At 46.0% G+C, this 19,808-nt stretch overlaps 1 protein-coding gene and 1 long non-coding RNA gene across 5 annotated transcripts in view; both read left to right on the top strand.

The window, feature by feature from the left end:
* Positions 1-19,808, top strand: part of LOC132451418 (class I histocompatibility antigen, F10 alpha chain-like) — a 47,537-nt gene that overhangs the window by 19,375 nt on the left and 8,354 nt on the right. The window lies entirely within an intron of this gene.
* On the top strand, positions 14,213-18,064 carry LOC132451498 (uncharacterized). The gene is made up of 2 exons (XR_009524111.1): positions 14,213-14,497; positions 17,412-18,064. It is a non-coding gene; the product is annotated as an uncharacterized LOC132451498 (long non-coding RNA).

The following is a 19,808-nucleotide window of genomic DNA, read 5'->3' as shown; positions in this document are numbered from 1 at the left end:
CTTTACCAGCGGCAGGCGGATGAGAGGAGAGAGGTGGAGTCAAGGGAGTGGTTTGACCGTTTCTTCTCTCTCCTTGAGCGTTTGGTTGAGAGGCGTGAGACCCGTCTTTGGCCCCAGCTGCTTTGGCGAAAGCAGGGTGCCCTGCCAGCAGGGAAAACCCTTCCCCCATGGCCTTGACCTCCTCATCATTTGATGGCAGCTTGATAAAACTGCCCCGGACAGCTACCACCTCCTCCGCAACGCTATGCACCATTCTGTGGACAGATGACATTGGAATGCCAAAAGCTCTGGACACAACCCGATAGGCTGCGCCAGTAGCAATCCAAAACAAAAAGACCAGGGTCTCCATGGTGGGCCCCCAACCGTGCTGTCGCTCCGTTTGGAGGACCCCAAGGAGGACCTGGATAGCCTGCCGGCTCAGCCTGGAATCAGGGCGTGTGTCCTCTCCCTGGAAGAAGCGCTGCAGCACCGGCACAGTGGCATTGATTTGGTAATGCCTGGCCTGCAACAACAGATGAGCAAATATAGATAGACGGGTAAATAATATAGATTTCTTTTTTCATACATGCATGTAGTATTCTTTGAGATGTTTGTCATAAGAATAGCCTTCCCCCACCCCACTGGCAATAATAATTGTGCAAACTTATGAAGCTTAAACTCTGATTTTGATAAACCATCAGCTAGACCACCATGTTCAATTAGAATATGCCTTAGAATATGCGTTGCCCCAAAGAAAAGACATGAGAAGCAGCACTATCGTCACTGCAACAATTCAATACAATACAATTCAGACATTCAAAGCTCACATACCTCGACATTCTGATGGCAGAGACTCCGACAATAGAGCCGTCGTCTCCTCCGTTCAACCCTCCGCCGATGGAGTCGTTCGGAGTCCTCCTCCAGCTCAGACCACAGCAAAAAAATATTGACCAGCTTCATTGCTTCCTTGTTTTTTTCAGAAGTGCACAGGTGTTTACAAGCGGAAACGCGGTATTAAAAAGCGGAAGCGGAAGCGCATCCACCCTAGCAAGTCGTTCCCAAAGTCCGACGTTACAAACGCTAGGAAGCACTCGAGCTAGCACTCTAGTCTCATCTCCATAGGACGCGACTAGCAAGGACGCGTCCTCTCAAGGCTGCAGCCTTCACATTGGGAAACAGCCCCAGGCTCTATTAATGCAGGCTATGTGGAAAATGCCCAGACTTTGCCTCAGCCTGGCTCCGCCCTCTTCCGCTACGTAGCTAAGATGGCTGCCGTTGAGTACGAAAAGTGTATCGATCCACACTTCGCGGTTTGACTACTCCATCCGGGTCCTTTCAGTAGGCCTACACTTATTTTCGCCCGATCTGAATCGGAACGCCCTACTACATTATCAAACTTAGGCCAGTAAGTACGGATAGTATGGATATTGGAACACGGCACTGGTGTTAGCGTTTGGGGAATGTAGACACAGCTACAGCACACAGTCAATATCTCTAGATCGGACATACATATCTTTTGGTGGATTTGGATATTAGTGCACCATCTGTCAATGATGTAGAAGCGTAAGCCCCCTCCCCACATCTTCCCTGATTGAGACGTTCTGTCCGACCTGATGATGGTGAAGCTGTCCAGGATTACCTCGTTGTCGCAGATCTATCCATTCAGCCAGGTTTCGGTCAGGGCGATGATGCAGACGTCTCTTAAGGACCTTTACAGGTGGCATCGAGCATGTAGAATATCCATCTAGTTGTGGAGGGACCAGACATTTGCCAGGATGATGGAGGGGAGGGGTGTTTTGAAGGGTCTTCTTCTGATCCTGCTTCAGATTCCTCCCTGTTTTCCCCTTTTCCTGGGTCAGAGCTCCGGTGGTAAGGCCACTGCGGGCTTGATGTTACTTGGAGAAGAGTCCTGTAGTGATAGCAGGTCTGCTCAGCTGTAGGTGAGTAACCTTCCATCTATCACCGGTTGCACTATGAGGTCATCGCAGATCAGCAATTGTGTTGTAATCACCAGGAAAATGATTAATTTAACAGTTTTTGCCATGGTTGACAAATCAGAGACACGAGACGAGACAAGACCCAAACAGACTTAGACAGGCCGTGACGGGGGAGGCCACGATACCATACCACGACAAATGATACCTTAGCTGTGTTTGCCATCAGGTCGTGTTTGATTGCATCAAACCACCATTAGGACATATCTCAGTGTTGGTGTGTGATTAGGAGCCTTCTCCATGCATGATCAACCCCAATAGTACATTACCTCTTGATTAAACATGTATAAAAGGCTCAGAGTAGCTGCACTATTTGGCTAGGTTAGCTGTGTTCCATTCAATTTAATCAGCGTAGCTGCTACTGGCGAATGCACCCGTTTTGTAACAAACATTGGGCCCTATCTTGAATCCGGCGCATGTGTCGTTGCTAGTTTGCAACTGGCGCAGAGCGTTCTTTTCCCTCCTGCGCCATGCGTCGGTAAATTAGGGAATGATCTTGCGCCCCAAGGGGCGGTTCGGCAAAAGGAGGAGGCGTGTTCTGGCGCAAACGTTCCCTGGTGCTACTTTGCAGTTTCAGAAATTACTCCACAAACCAGGAAATACCTGGTTTAAAGTCAGTGGCGCGATGTTCAGATGCTATTTTAAGGGCGCATGCATAATGTTGCTTGTGCATCTCGCGCATCCATTAGCTTTTCTCTCTACCTAGTCACACATTCTTGGTAAATTATTTGAGAAAGAACAGCTGATACAGCGGTAATAAGTTGTACTTTTAAATCAATGCATCTGCAAACACCGTACAGCAAACACATATTTTCTTGACACAGACATCGTGTACATGCCCATAACTTTTAGGATTGATGAGTATTTGATCTTGAGAAAACATTGTTTTGCCGTGATTTAGTGTTAAAAAGAATGAATGAATGCGTGCGCGCGTGTGTGTATGTGTAAAATAATTAATGAATGTGGGCGTGCGTGTGCGTCCATCTGTTTAAACACACGCAAACTAAACACGTAACGCATTATACAGTCCATGGCAATGTATATTAACAGGGGGACACATGCATATTGGGAACACAAGTCGATAACGATAATGCATACAATACTGATAAGAAAATATGTCTATAATGTATTGCGTGTATCATTAAATAGAACCACAGTTACCGCATATCATATGTGTGTTAAGTTTTCTTTGCCAAAATTTATTGGAGGACTCAGTATTTCTGAAGTTGTGGAAGAAAACCTTATTCCATGTGTGAATTAGGCAATATTATTTGGCCATAAACTTGAAGTTTGAAATGAATGTGCATCTGTCTCACCATCGCAACATCGCCATAGCACCGCCCACAAAGCTACTTGCGCTTGGCGCTTCTCACTTGCGTTTCAGACCGTTAAAATAGGGCCCATTTTGTGGAGTGGTGGCAAAGGCTGGAGTAGAATGGTTCTCTGCTTACTAAAAGCAACCAACCTGTACATCAGGAATCCTGAGGTTATAAACTTGGCAAAAACAATCATAGGTGGAATGTAGGTACTTTCCTCGCCACACCTTACAAAGAACATAACTGAGAGTCACAGCCAAGCATAGGAGAGTCATGACTTAGTACATTCATATACACATTCTGACTGATGGCGGTGTCAATCACACGCAGTAACAGCCATCTCTTTGGGAGCAGTTAGGGTCAGTGTTGCCCAGTAATGTGCAGGTGCAGGTTCACACTTCACTAGCCCAAAGTCCAGTTTACACTGTTTAAAATTAACTAGTTCATGTTCATATTTTGCAAATTAGAATTTTGAGCTAAGTTCACAGTCCCAGAAAATGAACTGTGCATGTTCATTTCTTCTTTTTTTATTCTAATCCATTATTTTTCAGTAGAACCTCCTCCTTCCTATCCACCCCAAGCCTCCCAATCATTGCCATAGTTCACGGCCCAAAGTAAATTAATTACTGTATACTACTAAAGAATCAAGATTACTTTTAAAAGCAAAAAAAACTTTAAAGACTCATAACTGCAGTTTTTTGACGATCGGTCATGAAAGTTTGTTCGCCCATCACCAGATCCAAGCTGAGGCTGCAGCATTCCCAGCTGAGCTACAGCATTGTCAACCATATGGAAACAAAAAAGGTCTGAATTGTCTGTGCCAGAGTCTGTATGTTCTGCGTCAGGGTCTTAATGGTCTATCAGGATCTTATTGGTCTGTGTTAGGCTTGGCCCCCGTAAAATGCTGCTTGCAGCCTTAATATTATTTATTTTTATTATCTATATCAAGCTCTATTTTTTTAGATTGAATTTTTAATCATGTGCAATATTGCTCACTTTCTATTGCCTTTTATTTGACTTTTATTTACTTATTTTGTTGACTTTTACTGTTTGTCCATTATGTTGTTTGTCAACTGTACTGTACTGTATGTTGATCCTGGATACCTGAATTTCCTGAAGGGCATGAATGAAGTATCTACTTTTTTACTTACTTACTTGCCTGGCTGTGATTGTCAGTTATGTTATTTTAAAGGTGTGGCAAGTAAATGGTTCCAAGGAACGGTTGATGGTAGCTTCCAAAGAAGTACCTTTACATTCCACCTATGGTTTCCTTAGCCAAGCTTATACTTCAGGATTCCTGATGGGCAGGGTGGTTGCTCTAAAGCAGGGGTTCTCAATGTTTTGACAACTGAGGGCCAATTTAGGAACCCAAAATTTGACTGAGGGAAAAAAAGAAAAATGGCCAAAAAAAAAATGGCGGGAAACGCCGCCAGCATCCCAGTGGTCAAAAAAAACATTGCACCGTGGACCTCCGGGAGTGAGGTCAAGTGAGGTCTAATGCCACGTTTCCACTGCAGGGTGCGGAACGGATCGGATCGCAAAGGTGCGGATCGGGTCACGTTTCCACCGCCAAAAGTGGGCGTGACCCGGACTTTGCCGTACCCGTTCTGGCCTCGTTCTCGGGACTCCTCCGTTGGGGTACCGAAAACGAGACGAGACGCCTGAAAGGGTCCCGGGAAATTCTAGCTACACACCCCCTCCGTTGATTGGTCGACAGAATCGTCACTTCCGGGCGACGCGGGGATAAAAATAAACAAACAGTAGCCTCGAGGTATTATTCTTTACAATTAACATGTTGCGTAAAACGCTTGCTTGGGTGAACAAGGAGCAGGAGACATTCGTCTGCATTCTTGGGGAGGAAGACGTTGTTTACGATGTTTTACGTAGCTGCCGCGGCGATCGACATCCCGCCAACCACAAAGGGTACTGTCGGCAGTGGAAACGCGACCTCGGAACTGAGCTGGGCTATACCGCCCCCTCCCTACCGCACCTTTGCGATCCGATCCGTTCCGCACCCTGCAGTGGAAACGCGGCATAAATCACGAAACTGAGGTTCAGCCTTTCAAAGTAATGTACAGTCGGATTAAAACTAACAAATGTAAAAGGATTTAATTGAAAGCTAGAGAGAGTCGACTTTTCTCTTTATATTCATTTATTTTTGTTTAAATTAATATATATATTTTTTATTATTATTATTTTTATTTTATTTTTTATATAACTTACATAATTATGTATGTCATTGCGGGCCGCCAGGAATGATTCCGCGGGCCGCCATTGGCCCGCGGGCCGCAATTTGAGAACAAATACTCTAAAGGAATGATTATGGTTCCACGTTCCCGCAACGCAATGACCACGCAGACGCTTCAACGCAGTCGTGAACCTTTATGGTTCTGCATCGGGATTTAGTGAGCGGACCAATCACAGCCCTTGCTGCTGCTGCGTCGCCTCGACGGACGGTTACAGTTTTTGGGAGGCGTGCATCAGGCCCTTGCGATGGACGGAAGGAGGGTACATAGACGCAAGGGGTCCGTAACCCCCTTGCGTTGCGTGGGGCAAATAATCAGCCCTTTAGTAAGCAGAGGATAAAGGTGGAGCACAAGATGGCCCTGGAGGAGTCCGCCGCCAGACACAAGGCCCACAGCATGGGCTGGTTGCGGGAGAGGGAGGCGCTGAAGGCCCAGCTGTTGGGTTTGATGAAGGCGCTAGAAGAGAACCGGCAGGTCGCCCAGCAGCTGAGCTTCAACGTCGGTCCCCAGCCAATTGAGACTCGTCAGGACAGACGGGGAACAGAGCCACCTCGACGGGCAGCCCAGCTGAGGCGACGCGTCCCAGAGTTGGAGAGGCGGGATCGCGTCCGTCCGTTCCAAGAGAGGGAGGAACGGGAGCACCTGATCCGCAAGAGGAACTGGCTGGAGGTGGAGAAGCGGCGTCTGGACGCCGACCGCATGGAGCGGCAGTTTCTGAAGTGGCAGCCCATCGGGTTTTAGCACTGGCGTTAGTGGTACGGGATCCAGCGGGAGCAGGTCGAACTGCGCCGACAGCAGGAGCAGCTACGCTTCGGGCAGGACTACCGCTCCGGCAAGAGGCCCTACAGGTTCCTGGGGGGACAACGGCCGAGGCGGGCCAACGCCAACACCCTGTCCAGCTGCGATGGGTGTTGCTGGCCGGTCAGAGGTGCCCTGAGGCTTCGTCAAAGAGTGGAGGAGTGTGGCAACCCGTCTTTGGCACAGCGCCCCTGGAGGCCCAGGGGGCAGGTTGTGGAGGCGGTGTACTACAAATTACCAACAGATGGCGATAGTAAGAGCATTGCTGCCAGCCAATCATTGAAATGCGGAGCACCTGAGGAGCAGGTGGGGAAGCATGCTTTAAAAAGCATGCTTCCCCACTCATCCAGGGCTCTCCTGGTTCGCGTGTGCGGACTGCGGAGTGACCAGTCATCATGGGTGAGGTGTTTCTGCCCTGAAGAACAAGACTGTGGATTCCTCCAAAGCCGTTTTTTGTTCAGTTTAGTAGCATGATACTTTATGTTTGATTAAAGGTGCAGTTTTGGCTTTGAGACTACGGTTGGTATTTGGAACGAGGCGGTTCTGTTAGGTCAGAGTTTTCGCTCAGAGTTTCATGCGGAAGTAAAGATACCCGAGTCCTCCAAGATCACATCACAACAATGGCTGCCCATTTCATTGATAGACTAAAGTGAACTTGCAGCAACGTAACACCCATTCTAAGATTTGCATTACAATACATTATAGCTTACAATTATAATAATAATAATAATAATAATACATTTTATTTAACAGCGCCTTTCAGGTCACTCAAGGACACTTTACAAATTTAAAACAATTTAAAACAAGGGCAAACAAATAACAAAACCATTAAAAGTGCAAGTAAAAAACATGACAACTACAGTGAAAATGCTATCCTGAAAAGGTGGGTTTTGAGAGAGGATTTGAACTGAGGGAGGGAGTCAATATTTCGGATGTGAGGTGGGAGTGAGTTCCAGAGTTTGGGAGCAGAGCGGCTGAAAGCTCTGCTCCCCATGGTGGTGAGCCGGGCAGAGGGGACAGTGAGGTGGATGGAAGAGGAGGATCTGAGGGAGCGGGTGGAGGTGGCAGTGTGAAGGAGATCAGACAGGTAGGGAGGGGCAAGGTTGTGGATGGCTTTAAAGGTATGAAGGAGAATTTTGAAGTTGATACGGAAGTTGATTGGAAGCCAGTGGAGTTGTTCTAGGATGGGGGTGATGTGGTGGAAAGAGGGGGTTTGGGAGATGATACGGTTCAGCTGAGTTCTGGACCAGTTGGAGCTTATGGAGGGATTTCTGGGGGAGACCAAAGAGGAGAGAGTTACAGTAATCAAGACGGGAGGTGACAAGGCTATGCACAAGAATAGAGGTGGTGTGGGGGGTGAGGGAGGGACGGAGGCGATTTATGTTACGAAGATGGAAGTAGGCAGTGCGGGTGGTGATGTTGATATGGGATTTGATGGAAAGTGAGCCATCGAGGATGACACCCAGACTCTTCACCTGGGGGGAGGGGGAAACTATGGAGCTGTCAAATGAGAGGGAAAAACTGTCAACTTTGAGTAGAGTTGATTTAGTACCAACTAAAAGGATTTCTGTTTTATTGTTGTTAAGTTTGAGGAAGTTTGAGGTGAACCAGGTTTGTACTTCAGAGAGGCAATCTGTTAGGGATGAGGGAGGGAGGATGGAGTTGGGTTTGGTGGAGAGCTAGAGCTGGGTGTCATCCGCGTAGCAGTGAAAAAGAATATAAAATTTACGGAAAATAAGGCCAAGGGGAAGGAGGTAAGTAATGAAAAGGAGGGGACCCAGGACAGAGCCCTGGGGGACACCAGAGGAGACAGGGGAGGGTTGGGAACGGAAGGATTTGAGTTGGATGAACTGAGTGCGGTCTGTGAGATAGGAGTGAAACCAGTCAAGGGGGGTGCCTGTGATGCCGATGGAGGATAATCTATTGAGGAGGATGGTATGGGAAATTGTATCAAAGGCCGCACTCAGGTCAAGGAGGATGAGGATGGAGATTAAACCAGAATCAGCTGCAATAAGAAGGTTGTAACGCCCATTGAAATACTCGAGGCTCCGGCTCCTTTTACTGATGGTTTAATCACACCGTAGAACTACAATACTAGGGCTGGGCGATATATCGAATATATGCGATGTATCGCGAGATGTTCTCCAGGGGATGTATAAAATGCCCATATCGCGAACATCGAATATAAATTGGGACGCAATGTTTTTTTTTGCCGCCGCCGGCATACTCGTGCTTTCACGCGACGGGGCGACAAGATCTCATACAAAGTGAACGTAGAGACGCGTATCTGCCAATCAGCGTTCAACAGCGTGGCCACTGAGTGACATGTGTAACGTAACAGCCAACCAGCGTTCAACCGTCAAACTCGGTGCAGTGCAGTCCGGGGTGAACTGCAGCACGGAGGAGAAAGTGATTGTTGCCGTTTGCGACTCCCGGAGCTCTATATATAATAATATATAATATAATATAATTGGTTATATAATATCACGGATAAAAGCTCTGTGCGCCTCCTGATGGCCGTAGCGTGGGGAGCTCTCATAGGGATTGGGCTTCTCGGGGTTTGTTTAACGCACAGTGTTCCCTTCTCTCGCTATTTCCGGTGGCTCTCTAAACTCACTCCCCCGCCCATTGCGAGTCCACGAGATTCTCATGGACGCGCGTGTGTGACGTAGTCTGGAAGGCGCGCTGCTGTAGGTGCGTGTACCTCCGACTGGTGAGTGACAACAGCCAGAAAGAGAAAAAAGGATGGAAACTGAGGATTTGGTTTCGAAAAAGAATAGCACTGGATCCTTCGTCTGGCAGTGTATATATAATAATTATTATTCAAACTGTTAATAAATAATTAATGGTTTGAATAAATGCTGTGTTGGTAAATCTAACTTGCTGTGATTTTCCTTTTCTTATGTGCAAGTTCTAAATTGTTCCAATAGAAAGCACTGATGAGTTTAAACAATATGTTGTTTCATGTAATCTACATGCAGACTTATGTTTCAGTAATACTAGAATTATTACTGACGTAACATTATGCCAGACATGGTTGAATCGAGCATTTATGATGTGCTCTAGAGGAGATTCAAAATATATCGAGATATATATCGTGTATCGAGATATAGTAAAAAATATCGAGATATTCATTTTGGCCCATATCGCCCAGCCCTAATACAGACATGAAATTAGTTTAACACACAAACAATTACCCAAGAGCATACAAATCCTTCACGGCAAACAAAAGGTAACAAAAACACAACACTAACCACTTTGCCTGCTTGTAGCCAATGGGGTTAACTTAAATCTTTCTTGTTGCCTGCTTGACACATAAAACCTTAGAACGTTTATAGAACGTGACTTGTCTGCAGCTGCGACACTAGCTTCTCGAAGCTTCCCGACAAAACCAACGAACAAGAAATAAAACGGATACATTTACGAGAAATAACACGAGTCCACCTTGAGGTCAAAGACCGAATTACATACAATACCCCACAGAGCAGGAAAACACTGCCTGCAGTTACACTCCCACCATCAGACAACGTATGATTTCTAACAAACTTAACATAGTGAACAGCGTCTTTCCCAAAACAAAACATTGTATAATCAGACAATGTGGTTACATCACTTTCGCAAATTAATTTAACTTTTACTCAGCTTCAAGCAAAAGTACCGTTTTATGTATGGACCTTTCCAAATAAAATGGTCTAGTTGTGTATTTGCCTTTACTGTCTGGTGTTGTGTCACTAAGCAGTAGTTTGAGCTTTCTGACTTTCCCATCAACTCCTGGGAAAACTTAGGTAACCTTTGCCATCTTCCACTGATTTCTGGATGTGGCATCATCTTGCAGCAGGACTATGTCATTCACTTTAGCATTTCTCCTGTCCTTCCATTTACTTCTCTGTTATAGACTCAGCAAATACTCCTTTTCTCCACCTGTTCCAGAACTCATGTTGCCAGGATCCTGATCCCTTGGCTGTGCCTGGACGCCCTCAGCATAGAGGTCACGTGCCACCGGGCGATCCCCTTTGGGCTTGTTCTCCTTCTTGTCCTTGTCTCCATAACCACTTGGTCCTGCAACCTCGTCACCAGCAACAGAAACAACAGCGACATTCTCCTCGTCTTCCTGCTGACCGCCCTCCTTCTCCCCCTTCTTGTCTTTCTTCTTATCTTTCTTCTTATCCTTCTTCTTTTTATCCTTGTTGCTGTCAGATGAACTTGAACTGGAGTCCTTCTTCTGCTTCTTCTTCTTTTTCTTCTTGTCATCCTCTCTGTCAGATGGGTCCTTCTGTTCAAGGCCAGCATTGCTGTAGCCAATGATGCTCCAACCCAACGTAGACTTGAGCGCGTATGGCTGGTCCTCACTGCCACTAATGACGTCTCTGGGAAGAAGGGCTTGGGGGCAGTTATAGCCTATCAACAATCCTACTTCACAGTCAAGCTCCGAAGACATTTCATGCTCTAGATGTTCTAAGTGAGGCCATAACTTTGCAGTAGTACTTGTGGGTATATGAGATCTATTTGCTGGTATATAATCCCTGGTATAAGTTGTTGGTAGTTTGATTATATTTTCAGAGTTAATGCCTCTTACTCGTAGACCGCTCACTCTTTGGCTGGATACGATCTTTGCGATTGATGTGATTGTTGACACTGTCAGTTTCACAGGCTCCTTCTTGACATTCAATGCCTCGGCTGTATCCTTTAATATGAAGGTGGTGTCACTCTGAGTGTCGAGCAAGGCATACACTAGAACTTCTTTGTCTGGTTCAGCTGATGTGGAGACATAAACTGGGACAACAGTAGATGTATGAGTGGTACCTTTCTCTTGAACGACTCTGTTGGAGGTAGCTTGCATTGACTCTTGGGTACGTGACAGTGTGGACCCTTTAATTTGAGCTTCCGTGGTTTCGTTAGATTTTCCACGTTCGGTTTCTCTTCTTTGTCCTTGGTTATACACCCATCGATCCTGATGCAAGCATGTAGGGTGGTTTCGTCCACATGAGTCACATATGCTTCTAGATGTACAGTCTTTGGAGTTGTGGCCAGTCTTAAGGCAGCCAAAACACAACTTCTCCAGTTGTACAAATTTAACCCTTTCTTCAACTGTCCTTTCCATCATTTTGAAACATGTATGGAGAGTATGACCTTGCCTCTTACAGAAAATGCACGTGATGCTCGTCTTCTCACTTGAGCTAGTGGTGAAAGCCCTAGCACTGGGTTTCTGACTTTGTGGATATTCCCTTTCCTTTTGCTTTGCTTCTTGTGCTATTAGCTGTATTGCTGAAAAGGATGTGACTGGATTGCATGCAATTCGAGCCTCAAGGTTGAGAAACTGCATGAAGCAACTGAAATCAGGGAACAGTTTGTGTTCATCTTGGTACATAGTGACTTTTCTGTTCCAACTTGCACTTAACCAATCAGGTAATTTGGCAGCTATTTTTTGGTTTTCCACACAGTCGTTAAGAGCTTGTAAACCTTGAACATAAGGCATTGCTGATTCAACACTGCTTAGAAAATCCGCAAACTCACGAAGATCTTCGCTGTCCTTGTGACCAATTTTATGCCATGCGTGTATCTTGTCGCGGTATGCCTTACCAATTACAAACTGATTGCCGTATCTGTCGTCAAGTTTGTCCCAGGCGGTTTTGTAAGCCGTTTCTGTTGCTACTAGGAAATGTCCTTCAATAGCTCTTTTGGCTGGGCCACCAACGTACTTGCGCAAAAAGAAGAGTTTTTCTTGAGTTGGCAGGTTCTTACGATCAATCAGAGTACAGAATGAAAGCTTCCAATCATTATACTTGAGAGGATCTCCTACGAAGACAGCCGGTTCTGGGATTGGGATACGATTGGCTGTAATCGCTTCAGCGAGTGTTCTCACAAGATCATTGGAGGCTTCATGAGAGGTGGTGAATGTGGGTGAGTGAGTAGTGGGAACCTTGGTAAATGGGACTTGTTGAATGGTAAGAGGTTGATTGGGGATGGCTTGCTGAACCATTGGAGATTGAGGGAAACTGGCTGGTTGAGGTGTGTATTTGGATGTGAACATTGAGGGATGTGGGGGAGAGGTCTTAGTGATGGCAGCTAGGTGTGGATGATAAGATGGATCAGGTATGGTTTGCTGAGCAGGGCTAGCTTGGGGAGGCGGTGCTTGTTGAGCAGGATAGAAGGGGTTGCTTACAGGGTTGAGCGTGGATGGTTGGTAGAGGGAAACTGGAACCTTTAGTGAGGATGGATAGATGTCTTGACTCTGTTCAGTCAAAATGGCTGACTGGTGCGCTACCTCGTCATAATGATCTTCTGAGAAAATATTCAGCCTGGCTTGTGCTGCATTGTGCTTTTTTATTTCCTCCAACCGTTCCACTTCTCGCCTTTTCTTTTCCAGCTCCGTTTTTCTAGCAGCGCTTTCTGAAATAAACCAAGTTCGTTTTCCAGCATTCTCCGCTTCAATTTCCTTTTCTTCAGCTTCTCTTTTAGCCGTTAACATTTGTTCCTCCACCTCAAGTTTCCGAATCTCTTCTCGTTGATGTTGTTCTTTCATTATTTTGAGAACTTCTTGTGTAGCTGCAACTTCGGCCGCTGCTTGTAGTTTATTGTACCGTGACAGACTGGAAGAGGCGTTTGACTTACAGCTGGGTTTAAGCGAGCTTGCACTGGATACTGTGTTGTCAAACACTGACTCAGCTTCAGGCCAGGGTACAACTTCTGAATCTTCATTACCACTGAGGTATTGTTGAGCCCTTTTATTTGCAGTCACAGTGAGTGCATTACATGTGTCATTTATTCTCCGGATTTCAGGTTCAGGAGTTGCAATATCTCTTATTTTGAGGTAAGTTTCGTCAATCTGATCTTGGATAGAGTTGATTGTGCTTGCAACATCCTCAATCAGATCCACAGCATAATTTTCCCTAATGGTTCGTCTTAAGCCATTAATGTGATATTTCCACTTTCCATATAGCTTCACAAAAAGTGCGTTCAGTTCACACAACCTTTCATCCAGCTGAGCCTTTCCTTTTTCAGTTAGCGTTCGTGGACGTTCGCTTCTTCTCATGTCTGGAGGCTGTTGTGTGATATATGCACCAACCTGGGATTGTGCGTCTTGTGCTGTCGCTTCAGCTTGCTCACCAGAGTCAGCTTGAGCTGGGGTATGTTCACCATCTTCTTGTGGGTCTCCATGCTTGGCTTCTTTAGTTGCCTGTGTAGCACTTACGCTTGTTTGTGACATGTTAAATGTTTATGAATGTGTTGACATTTAAATGAAATGTACTTCTCAAATGCGCTGATATGAAATAAAATCTATATGAAACCCAAAATAAATGTTTCACTTTCTAAATGCACAATATAGGCAATATACTGTATAAGGCCTTTGGGATTGCCTTAGCTTAAACTTGTTTAACTACACATCAAGGCAACACACTGCTGTAAAACCTGTTTAGAATGGCAATGTAAGGCAAATAATAATTGCTATGAAATCTTAGGTAGTCTTAATATGAAAAACCCACTTGTATGATATCACATGCAATAATACGATTTTAAACTTAAAACATCTTACACTTAATTCACTTCAAAACACTGCATTTACTTAGTCACTTTGATTCTTACAACCAACCGCAAATTAAATATCCACTGTTACTTTAAGGCAGCACACAAATGAAATGTCCACAATGCAGCTTAAATGGCAGATTACTTGTGCTACTTTCAAGATGCGATCTTCAGCATTCTTGCTTATTTAGCCTTTAACGTCTTCTCCTTGTGATTCAAGCGCGACAGTTCTTATTGCGGTACCTCCTTCTAGCAGTGTGCGGTGACGTCGTCTTCTGTCCGCGCGCAGCTCCGTGTTAAGGCCATCTGCGCGCAGCTCCGTGTTACGTCCATCTTGGAGTCTTCACGATCTGTGTCCCAATTCCTAGGACGCATCCTTCGAAGGCTGCATTCGAAGGATGCGTCGACGCCGATTGCGTCACAGCGTCGCGCCAAGTGCTGTCCCAATTCCAAGGGTCCTTCAAATGCGGCCTACGAATGCAGCCTTCTTTTCCCGGATTTGAAGGATGCATCGGCTGTATCCTTCACGGCCCAACGTATCCCAAGATCCTTCACGGCCCAACGTATCCCTCCCAAGATTCATTGCGCATTCAATCAATGGAGATGGCGGAGAATGGCGATTTAAGTTCTGCATTTAAATGTAAGTATTTGGTTTCTAGTCACTCGAGTATTTAACGATACAAATGTTAAAAATACATCCTCATCCTCATCGTCATCCGCTTATCCGGGGTCGGGTCGCGGGGGGAGCAGCTCAAGCAGGGGGCCCCAGACTTCCCTTTCCCGGGCCACATTGACCAGCTCTGACGGGGGGATCCCGAGGCGTTCCCAGGCCAGTGTTGAGATATAATCTCTCCACCTAGTCCTGGGTCTTCCCCGAGGTCTCCTCCCCACTGGACGTGCCTGAAACACCTCCCAAGGAAGGCGCCCAGTGGGCATCCTTACCAGATGCCCGAACCACCTCAGCTGACTCCTTTCTAAGTAAAGGAGCAGCGGCTCTAATCCGAGTTCCTCACGGATGGCTGAGCTTCTCACCCTATCCCTAAGGGAGACGCCAGCCACCCTTCTGAGAAAACTCATCTCGGCCGCTTGTACCCGCGATCTCGTCCTTTCGGTCATCACCCAGCCCTCATGACCATAGGTGAGGATAGGAACGAAGATCGACCGGTAGATCGAGAGCTTTGCCTTGCGGCTCAGCTCTCTTTTCGTTACAACGGTGCGGTAAAGCGAACGCAATACCGCCCCCGCTGCTCCGATTCTCCGGCCAATCTCACGCTCCATAGTACCCTCACTCGCGAACAAGACCCCGAGGTACTTGAACTCCTTCACTTGGGCTAAGGACTCATTTCCTACCCGGAGTAAGCAATCCACCGGTTTCCTGCTAAGAGTCATGGCCTCAGATTTAGAGGTGCTGATCCTCATCCCAGCCGATTCACACTCGGCCGCCAGCCGATCAAGTGAGTGCTGAAGGTCACAGGCCGATGATCCAATGAGGACCACATCATCTGCAAAAAGCAGTGACGAGATCCTCAGACCACCGAACTGCAACCCCTCCCCACCATGACTACGCCTCGATATCCTGTCCATGTATATCACAAACAGGATTGGTGACAAGGCGCAGCCCTGGCGGAGACCAGCACCCACTGAGAACGAAACTGACTGGCTGCCGAGAACACGAACACAGCTCTCGCTTTGGGAGTACAAAGATTGGATGGCCCTGAGGATAGACCCCCTTACCCCATACTCCCGCAGCACCTCCCACAGTTTCTCCCGGGGGACCCGGTCATACGCCTTCTCCAGATCCACAAAACACATGTAGACCGGATGGGCATACTCCCAGGCCCCCTCCAGGATCCTTGCGAGAGTGAAGAGCTGGTCCGTAGTTCCACGTCCGGGGCGAAAACCGCATTGTTCCTCTTCAATCTGAGGTTCGACGATCGGCCGAACCCTCCTTTCCAGCACCTTGGAGTAGACTTTACCAGGGAGGCTGAGAAGTGTGATACCCCGGTAATTGGCACACACTCTCTGGTCCCCCTTTTTGAACAGGGGAACCACCACCCCGGTTTGCCACTCCTTTGGCACTGTACCCGACTCCCACGCGATGTTGAATAGGCGTGTCAACCATGACAGCCCCTCAACACCCAGAGCCTTTAGCATTTCTGGCTGGATCTCATCAATCCCTGGGGCTTTGCCACTGCGGAGATGTTTGACTACCTCAGTGACCTCCACCAGGGAAATTGACGACGAAACACCATCAACCTCGAGCTCTGCCTCCAACATAGAGGGCGTGTTATTCGGATTCAGGAGTTCCTCAAAGTGTTCCTTCCAACGTCCGACGACCTCCTCAGTTGAGGTCAACAGAGTCCCATCCTTACTGTACACAGCTTGGATGGTTCCCCGTTTCCCCCTCCTGAGGTGCCGGATAGTCTTCCAGAAACACTTTGGTGCCGACCGAAAGTCCTTCTCCATGGCCTCTCCGAACTTCTCCCACACCCGCTGCTTAGCCTCCGACACGGCAGCCGCTGCAGCCCTTCGAGCCTGTCGGTACCCTGCAACCGAGTCAGGAGTCCTCCAGGATATCATATCCCGGAAGGCCTCCTTCTTCAGTCGGACGGCTTCCCTGACCACCGTAGTTAAAAATACAAGGGCCCTTAAAACTTTTTTCATTAAAGTAATAGGCAATATAAGTAAGGTAACGTTACAGTTAGTGACGCTGTAACGTTAACTAAGAACACCCGTTAAGCCCTATAGTTTCAAATTTAAGAGGTTAAAATGGTTATATTTACCGATATTGTGGCGATTATATAGATAATTTGCTATTCTGTAAGGTTAGATAAATGGACCAACGCGAACACAGGTTGTGGACCCTGGTTTTCAGACCGTAACGTTACAGACGTTAGGATTGATTACACAGTTAACTTGGTTATTTTGCTATTTAAGCTGCTTTGGTTTGGTAGTGTAAAGCAAAACTAAGTGTGGCTTGGGGGTAAAGAAACAATCGTTTATTTATATCGTAAGTTAGTTTATAAAAAATATTATAGGCCATTTATATATCTTCATTTGACCATCTTGTAAAGGTAAAATTAGCCCTCATTAAACAGCAGGACCGATACAACATCCCCAGAAATCGTTTACTACGATGTCCTATTTTGGGTTATTAAAGAAAGAAAGACAAAAAAAAGTCACAGCTCGCATCAGTACTAGACAGCACTAGAAAAACACACAAAGAAAAAGGGTGTTTTGACTTCTACTGGTTGTCTTATTATTATGGGCTTCATATAGGATGAGGGCTAATTTAAATGTAACCTTTACAAGATGGTCAAATATATATATTATAAATGGCCTATTGTTAACATGGGCTATTAACATGATTGATAAATGTGTCTCTTGTTTTCTCTGATTAATAATGTCTATGTGTTTACTGTTTAGGACAATTCTGGAGAAAATAGGCCTGCAGGGGAAGGTGTCTCCCCCGCAGGCAAAGAAAAACTTTTGCTGAAATTTGTTTTGATACTGCTCTTGTTGTTAACTGCCATGATTGATTTCCTCTGCCTTAGGATTGCAAGTATCCAGGGTCAGGAGAGGGGGTAGGTGGGAAACCCACTGCTGCCACTTGGCCCTGGTTTGTCCCCTTTGATAAGGTATTGTGACATATGCATTCCACCAACCCCCCTGTCCTAATTGCCTCCATCCCTGAGAACACACCAGGGCCAAGTACAGCAAGTACAGCAAGTACAGCAGTGGTGGATCAGGAGGTTGAGGACAAGATCAGGAGGAGGAAAGACAGCGAGGGCCAAGGTCCAGAAAGAGGGACAGAGAGGAAGACATGTTCCAGAGTCGCTCACTATCTTCCGAAAAGGACTCAAGATTCACCTGTTCAGAGTCCACCTCGACTGCATAGCCACCCTCCCCCTTCTGGCAACCATTGTACACTGTGTTGTATTGTATTATAGTACTTAACTGTGTAGCAACTGCAGTAGCTGCTATCATGGCTGTAACACGGGGAATGGGTTAGCCTAGCGATTGTGGTACTTGCACTTGGTTCTATGAACATCCTTTCTGTACCGACAGCGATATATTGATGCACTTCTTATGACAAATGTACTTATTGTAAGTCGCTTTGGATAAAAGCGTCTGCTAAATGCCCTAAATGTAAATGTAAAATGTCAATGTTCCAGTTAATAAAAGAGGACATGAGGCTACAAAGGGAGGCAGAGGAGAGAAGAGCCCAGGAAAGCAGGGAAAGAATGGATAGGTTTTTCTAAATTTTGGAGCGTTTGGTGGACAAATAACTTATGTTCTGTTATATTTAACACATTGTTTATTATTATTTACATATTTATTGAAACGTACTTATTTAACTAACTATTTAACTAACTTTTTTGATTAACTATTTATTAAAACCCTTACTAACTTTTTTGTATTGACTAATGTATTCGTATATAACTTATAAAACATATACAACAATACAACTATTTACAACAAACATTCATGTGACTATTTACAACAATTATTATAAAACTACTATATACAAAAACATAATGATCAATAATAATTTTTGTTGGTTTCTTTTTTTCGCGCTGTCCGGTTTAACTTCTGTTTACTAACAGGTCAGTTCAGCTGTCAGGGTTGCTAGGTGACAGGAGCAGCGCGTGGTCACGCAAGTGAAAGGGCGGTAACGGTTTGTTACGTAAACCAGAAATGCTCCGTAGGCTAGACCGTCCCATTTCTTCGGCCTTCGGAGTGTCCTTCGCGGTCTACGAAGGCCGCATCCTTCGAAGGACGCGGTCTACGAAGGATGCGTCCTATGAATTGGGACACAGCCGCAGTGTAGTGTTCTACTGTAACGCCCATTGAAATACTCGAGGCTCCGGCTCCTTTTACTGATGGTTTAATCACACCGTAGAACTACAATACAATACAGACATGAAATTAGTTTAACACACAAACAATTACCCAAGAGCATACAAATCCTTCACGGCAAACAAAAGGTAACAAAAACACAACACTAACCACTTTGCCTGCTTGTAGCCAATGGGGTTAACTTAAATCTTTCTTGTTGCCTGCTTGACACATAAAACCTTAGAACGTTTATAGAACGTGACTTGTCTGCAGCTGCGACACTAGCTTCTCGAAGCTTCCCGACAAAACCAACGAACAAGAAATAAAACGGATACATTTACGAGAAATAACACGAGTCCACCTTGAGGTCAAAGACCGAATTACATACAATACCCCACAGAGCAGGAAAACACTGCCTGCAGTTACAAAGGTTGTTGGTGATTTTCAGAAGGGCCGTTTCAGTGCTATGACGGGGACGGAAACCAGATTGAAACTGTTCATATAGACTGTTTTGAGATAGATGGGAATGGAGTTGAGAAGCAACGATTTTCTCAAGTATTTTGGAGACGAAAGGTAGATTGGAAATGGGACGGAGGTTATTAAAGTTGTTGGGATCTGAACCAGGTTTTTTGAGGATTGGGGAGACAGCAGCAGTTTTGAAGGGTGAGGGAACTGAACCAGTAGTGAGAGAGGAGTGGATGATGGCAGCAATAAGAGGGAGCAGTGAGGGGAGGCAGGATATGACCAGGGCAGTAAGGAGGGGATCTAACTGGCATGTGGATGGTTTTGATTTACAGATGAGATCAGAGATAGCAGAGGGATCAGGGAGATGGAAAGAGGAAAATGGCAGACTGTAGGGGAGAGGTTCAGAGGAGGGGGAAGGTGAGGGAGTGGGGCACAAGTGCTGGTGGATTTTTTCAACTTTCTGATTAAAAAACAGAAGGAGGGAGTCACACGTGTCCGAAGAGTACAGATGGGGGGGGGGGGGGTAGGAGATCTGGGGGTTGAAGGATTTTGTTGAGGAGTGAAAAGAGTACCTTAAGAGTTGCCATGGTTGGAACAGATGAGACTGGAATAGTAAGTAGATTTGGCTGAAGCAATAGAGTCCTTAT

The sequence above is a fragment of the Gadus macrocephalus genome, chromosome 22, assembly GCF_031168955.1.
Source record: "Gadus macrocephalus chromosome 22, ASM3116895v1".
NCBI lineage: Eukaryota > Metazoa > Chordata > Actinopteri > Gadiformes > Gadidae > Gadus > Gadus macrocephalus.
The sequence above is the reverse complement of the archived record's forward strand: the minus strand, read 5'-3'. Positions and strand labels throughout refer to the sequence as shown.